Genomic DNA, 7,667 nt, shown 5'->3' with positions numbered 1-7,667 from the left:
AAAAAAAAGAATCTCTTTAGCTTATATGTGAGTAACAAAGTAGAAAACATACACACCAACTTTCAAAAATTGATCAAATATGAACTGTAGTGAATGGACCCTGCTGGCCTAGTGAGTTAAGGATTGGACGTTAAACACAAGGTTGGTGGTTCAAATTCCCTAGTCATTTAATAGAAGAAAGATAAGGAATTGCGCGTCTATTAGGATTTGAAACCTTCGGAATCCAATCAATCAGAATAATATACAATAATATATTTGTTGTAGCTGTTGTATGTTTCTGAATTGGAACCGACCCATAACTGACCCTCCAGCAGATTTTCAGAGGAAGTAAATTGCATAGGAGGAGAGTGTCCAGTCTCTCCCTTCTCCCTTGAAACAGCTGATGAATTCGGACCCTGTGCATTGGAATGGCAGTGCAGATTCTTATCACTAGACCAAGAGTGTGTGTGTGTGTGTGTGTGTGTGCGCGCGCGCATATATACCGAAACAAAGGGAAGAGATGCTGAGATAAAAAATAAAAGAGCTGAACAGAAGATTTTAAAGGGCCAATAAAAGTAGTATAATAGAATGTGCAGAGAGCTGGTGCTGGAGAATGAAAAGAGAAAGACTCACTTGTATTTCTCATGCTGAGAGAACTGAAAAATTCAAGTCTCAATTTGAAATACTGAGAGATGCAATGGACAAAAACATGAACTATTAAGGAAATAACAAGAGAAAGTTGATGGAACAGAGTCACTATACCAAAAAAAAAATTGGTTGAAAATGGAATATTTCTGGAAGTATCATATGATAAATAGTCAATAATAATGAAGGAAAAGGTTTAAGCTTCACTAAAGACATCTGGAAAAATAAGGCCCCAAGAAAAGATGGGGTATCAGTTGACATATTTAAACTAACAGATGTAACACTATGTGTATGCATCAGTCTATGCCAGGACATTTGAAGGGCAGATGCTTGGTCAGCGGACTGGAAAATCTCATATTTGTTCCCTTTCTCAAGAAAAGTGAGCCAAAGGTATCTGGAAATTATTGAATGATATCATTAAAATGACATGCTGAAGATCACACACACAAAAAACCAGAATAGTATATTGATAGAGAACTGCAAGAGGTTAAAGAAGAGGAGGGACATCAGGGATATGGTCTCTATTTTCAGATGGGTCCTGGTTGAAATTAGAAAATATCAAATTGTCTTTTTGTCTTTTATTGACCATGCAAAGGCATTGACTATGTGATTTATAACAAATTATGTCTAATACTGAGAAGAATGGGATTCCCCGAATTTTTAATTCTACTCATGTTAAACCTATTGTTGTTAGATGCTGTCAAGTTAGGCACTACCCATAGTGATTCTATGAACAAAAGATTTGAACCCTGTTCTACCTTGAGCCTTCCTTACACTTCTGACACACAGAAGCCCATTCAAAAGCAGCAATCACCGTATCAATCCACCTGGTTGTGGGTCTTCCTCTCCTTCACCAACCCTCCATTCTTCCCATTATCATGTCCTTTCTCCAAGGAATAGCACCTTCTAGCAACATGTCTAAAGTGTGTGAGGTGAATGAAGCCTTATCATTCTTGCCAGGAAATTTGGAGGGCAGCTGTCTAGCCAATGGATTTCAAGAGGTCCATATTTGTTCCCATTCCCAAGAAAGGTGATCCCACTGAATGTGGAAATTATAGAACAATACCATTGATCTCACATGCAAGCAAAACCTACTAAAGATCATTTAAAAAAATGGCTGAAAAAGTGCATAGATAAGAAAATGCCAGAAGTTCAAGCAGGATTAAAAGACTAAGGAACCAGGGATATCATTGCTGATGTCAGATGGATCCTGGATAAAAGTAAGGAATACTAGAAAAATGTCTATTTGTGCTTTATTGACTATGCAAAGGTGTTTGACTGTGTGGATCATGCAAGTTGTGGCTCCCATTGAGAAGAATTTGAATCCCAGTGCATTTGATTGTGATCATGTGGAACCTATCCCTGGACCAGGAGGCTATTGTGCAAAAGGAGCAGGGGAGCACTGCAATGGTTTGGAATTGGGAAGGGAGTGTGTCAAGGTTGTATTCTTTCTCCATACCTGTTCTATCTATATGGTGAATAAATTATCTAAGAAAGTAGACTTTATGAAGAGGAGTGTGGCATCGAGTTTGGAGGGAGACTAATCAATAACTTGTGTTATGTTGTTAGACACAACTTACTTGCTGAAAGTGACAAAGACTGGAAGCACTTGTTGTAGAAGATCTAGGAATGGAGCCTTAAGTATGGATTGTGTCTCGATATCAAGAGAACAAAAATTCTTACCACTGGACCAATAGGGAGTTTCATGATGGATGGAGAGGAGATGGAAACTGTCAACAACTTCATCTTGCTTGGATCCACAATTAACTTCCTTGTTATGAGCAGTCAGGATATAAGGAGACATATTGAATTGGGGAAATCTGCAGTTAGGGAACTTTCCAAATTATTGAGGAGTAGTGATAGTGAGCTCTTTCTTATATTAGACCCACAACTGTTGATGATGATACTGTGTGTGCAGTTAAGGTCGCTGGAGACCCATTGAAGAACACAATGGTTATAAAAGACAATTTTTAAACTAACACCGCAATATTTACAGTAATTGACAGTGGTTAAGTTCTTTTTAATGTAACTTTTTCAAAGTTCACATCTTTTGGATTGAAATTGATTAATGTAGGTGACTGGAACAGTAAGTTGAATTATTAAGAGGCTGAGGATGGAATAGAATGGGGCAGGGTACAGATCTGCTGTTCATAGGGTCACTGGATCATGCTTTACTCCATGACATCTAACAACAACATCCTCTGGAAAGGATTCAGGTTTCTTAACAAACTCAGCTCCATTACTTAGTAATTGTTAAACTCTGAGTTTTCTTCTTTAGAAGAAATTCTTCATAAATTTCTTATAGTGAACTGAATCACATAAGAAAAACACCCAAAACATTTTTTGACACATAGTGATGAATCAATAATTATTTCTTCCATTCCAAGTTCTACTTGACAGTAGTTGCAAACACTCCTGCTCTGTAACAAAGCTCTAGAAGTTAGGAAGTCATGACCTCTATAAAATTATTTGTAGCTAATAAGCAAACTTGGAAACCATGCACACATAAACAAAATGCAAAATTTCTTACCATCAAGTCGGATTTGAAGTTCATTGCTAGGATAGTTCAAATTACTCAAAGCTGACTTTTGGGAGATTATGTGTCAAGAGGTTATAAATTCACTTTAATTTGGAGGATGTAAACGGATTTTCCTGAATCTGTAAATAACATGAAATTAATTGTTTATGTTTCAAACAAGAAAAAGTCTCCCTTATATATGTTTGTCACTTACATGTAATTAGTTAGTGTACTATTATGGGTGAGTACTATTGTGGGCGAGTATGTTTGCGGGTATGTCTGAATGTCTAAGTTTTATCATTCAGATGTCTTCTCTGGTCAATGACTGTTTATTTTGTGCTGATTGTAATTATTGTATTAAAAAGAGAGGATTAGGTTGAGATACCTGCCCTACCCTACTAGAGGCATATATAACTTGTAGGACCTCACCACCAGATGCTTATTTTTTCCCTTTGAAAAAGCTCGCTTGCCTGGGACATAGCTTCCAAGTGCTTATCACTCTCTACACCACCAACTTGCATCACCCACATTCACCATCTAGCTGTGCATCAGGTGACAGACTACAAGGTCCTGGCCTATCACTCACCAGTTTCTCCAAAACTGGCCTACATACCTATGGTCACGTGAGTCATTCCTTTAATGTGTCTGAGTCTCTGGAAGACCTTCTAGTAAATCTGAACCTAAGGGCCATAGAAGAATTGGGGAACTGAGCCAGTGATGGATCTGTTCATGTTAGAAATTGTGGAAGTATGTTTTTTGTTGATTTAAACTATGCTGGATTTTGTTATATTTAAATATATACTGTGGATGTGAAAAATATAATGTACTTGGTGAATATTGATGTATTCTTCTATGTAGCAATGTTAATAAATGCTTGAGGTTTTAAAAAAATTGTGGAAGTATACTGCTGGTTAATCATTTGGGACTAGGTTGACCTAAAATTATTTTTTTAAATAGTATACTATTAATCTTAGCAGGGCAAATGATGAAAATATTATGTGTATGTGTGCCATGATAGCCAGTTGTACAAGGTGTACGTTCACTGAAACTATTTTCTAGGTTTACATCTTAGTAAAAAGAGTGTAGTGACAAGAAAGTTACTGATTCTACCTCCACTAAAGCCACAAGGAAGGACAGTCCCCTTCAACAACATTTAAAATAACAAGACAAATTCCTGTGAGGTCAGACATGTCTCCATGCTCCTCCACACAATTCAATTTGTAACAGAAAAGGGATTCTTTTATGTGAAACGATAAATTCCAAGCAATTTCTTTTCATCAGTTAGGCATTTCTCTATTAGAGATCTGAGCTGAAGACGTGGCCTAAGGCCCCTAGGGGAGCCACTGAGGAAGAGAAAGCAATGAAGCTTTTGGCAGCTGTTTGGAACAAAAGTGCAATACTGAAAATTTTGAGAGACTTCAAACACACTGTTGTTTTCTCCTATATTTGCCAAGTTTTAAGGCTCTGTGAAAGCATAAGAAATAGGGCTTCTGAAACTCAAAATGAAAACATCTACGTCTTACAGGGATTAGAAAGTAAATACCTGCCAGAGGAAGTTGGCCTGTGCAAAGGACTCTTGTTTTCCTCTTCATGTCATTGGTCAGATTTGGATATTGAGAGAAGTAGGTGCCTAAAGAGCTGGAAAACTCTAAAGGAGAGAGCTTAATTTTTCTCAATCTCTGAAGACAAGGCAAAGAGATGGAACTGTTCCAGAATTTTAGGCATAAACTAAAAAGCATATCTGCAGTCATAAACCAGTTATAGATGCAGTTTCATAATAAGTGCTACTGCGCCCCATGCCAGTTCAGTGTCTGACTGGACTTTGTAAACTCCCAATTTATCTGCCTAACAGAGGAATGATGGGATACTATGCAAAAGAATCCTATTCATGACCATTGTAGTTCTGTTCTTTCATTCACAAAATGCAAAACAAAGTGCAAGAAATAGGAAAAGATTTTTGTAAAAACATGACCAACCATCAAGAGAAAAAGAAAATAGAAGCAAATATCTTGGCATAGATAACAAGTTAAAAGAAGTAAAAAAAATTGTTTAACCTTGATGAAAGGTGTAATGTCAGTTTTACTGATCAAAATGTCTTTCCTAGTGATGACTTGTTTATCTTGTACTTAAGTATGTATTGTATTAAGGAGGTAAGATTAGAGATATAAGTCTGATCCTACTAGAAGTTTATGTTGTTGGTATATACTGTTGCTTTAGAACCAGCCCATAGCTGATGCTCTGGTAGCTATTCAGAGACGGTTAATTGCATGGGAAAAGACTGCCCATCCTTCTATCACAGAGCAGCTGGTGGATTCAAACTGCATACCTTTGTAATTGCATCATAGCTTCTTACCACACTAGGCCACCAAGGCTCCTTAGAGGCTTATAAAACACTGTATAAGCTCATGGGAGTTCAGTGATAGTTCTCTTTTGGGGATGCCTGTTATATATAGGACACTGGGATACATCTGGCTGTATGGCTCACAGTACCTGCAACCCCATCCTGCATCATATACAGTCATTTGAGTCATTTCTTTGACTGGTTTGAGTCTCTGTGAGGACTTCCAGAGAACAACCAAACCCAAGGCACATGGAAAAGCAGGGGAACTGAACAGAGGAGGAACTGTTAATGTAAGAAATCATGGAGTTATACAGTAGATCAAACATTTGGGATATTGTTGACTTCACAATTTTTAAAGATACTGTTTTGATTTATTTACAAAGTTTGAATACATTGTTTTTCACAAAGGACCCTTCCCATTTCCTTCACCCCACTCACCCATCAAATTGTGCAACCTGATGATTAACATCCTCCTCCCCATCCTCATCCCTCTATTTCCAGCCACCCCAACCTCCCCCACCCCTTTGGATCCTCATTTTATAATAACAGTTTTATACAATATTTATCCTTGTGGGACTGAGTTAGTTCACCATAACGTTCTCCAGTTCCTCCCAAGTTAGGTAGTAATTTACAAAACAATTGCTCCTGCATGCTGCATAGTATTCTATTATATGAGTGTACCAGACATCAGGGCTATTTCCATGTTCATGCAATGGTGAATCATAGCATGTTGTGCTGCTATGAAACTGGTGTTCCATTTGAGCTTTAGTCCTCATTTTCTTGCAGTATATTCTAAATAATGGAGAAGAGACTGCTGACTACATCCAGAAATGTACAATCTGAAGAGGATAAAATTCATGAATGGGACCTTCTAATGATTAAATCCATGTGTACATAAAAAACCTTTTCCAACAAGGTGAAAAGATAATCTGTAGACTGGGAACAAACATTTGGCAATACCATCTCAGACAATAGTCTCATAACAAAAATTTATAGAATACTCCTGGGCCTCCACAAGAAAAAGTCTAATAACCCAGTATCAAAATAGGAAAATGATATGGACAGAATTTCCACTGAGGAAGATGTTCAAATGGCCAACAGACATAAGAAGAAATGCTTCACATCACTGGCAATAAGAATCACACAAGTAAAAAATCACAATGAGATACCATCTCACTCCAGTAGCACTGGCAAAGTTTCACAGAACAGTAAGTAATAAATGTTGGAGAGGATGTGGTGAGATAAGAACTCTTTTACATTGTTGGCGGGATTGTGCAATGACTGGTATAACCACTCTGAAAGGTAGTTTGATGCTTCCTCATATAGCTGAACATAGAAATTCCATATGACTTCCCACTTCTTGTAACTAGTATGCTACTAATCTTAGCAAAATAAATTATGAATACAGTTGTTGTTGTTGTTGTTGTTGATTGTCTTTGAATTGAGCATGACCCATAGTGACCCTGTGAACAAAGTCCTGAAGCCCCTCTACAACTATCGACATTTATCAAAGTTCATAGTTTCCAGGGGCATATTGTTTAGGATGTGGAAGAAAATAACTTGAAAGATCATTTTAAGAGTTTGGCAGGTTCTGATCCTTGTTTTGTGTGCTAATTAAATGTGTGTTTAGTTCATGGGGGGGGGGAATTAATCTCATACTGATGTATATCAGTATGTATTTACATGCATACCTAAAACCAAATACTAAATGTTGTCTACATCTGGAAAATTCTAATAAATAAAAGGAGCATGTTCCATAGTATGTTGTGCTGGTAATCAAATGAAAAAAAATACTACATTTCTGGAAGGACAAATCCACCAGCTATTCCTCAGGCTAAAGATACAAAGCCCTTCCAGTAAGATTTATAACCTTGGAAACCCAATGGAGAGTCACGATGTATTTGACCTGACTCAAGTGCTAGTGAATCAGTGAATAATTTTTTTTCATTTTGCTTGTTTCCTAGATATGTTGAATATAATATGTTTACTAATATACTTACTATAATATTGTTAATACTGAAAAAAAATAGCAAATATCTTGGCAAAAATAACATGTTGTAAGCAATAAAAATCATTAAATATTGATGATAGATGTAGTGTCATAGTTTTATGTACCATCAAGTCAAAAGAGACCCATAGCTGACCTTCCGATGGTTTTTAGAGGCAGTAATTCATGTGGGAGGA

This window comes from Elephantulus edwardii, unplaced genomic scaffold, assembly GCF_000299155.1.
Source record: "Elephantulus edwardii isolate Elephantulus edwardi_28Jun2011 unplaced genomic scaffold, EleEdw1.0 scaffold00205, whole genome shotgun sequence".
Classification (NCBI taxonomy): Eukaryota; Metazoa; Chordata; class Mammalia; order Macroscelidea; family Macroscelididae; genus Elephantulus; species Elephantulus edwardii.
This window is presented reverse-complemented; position numbering follows the sequence as displayed.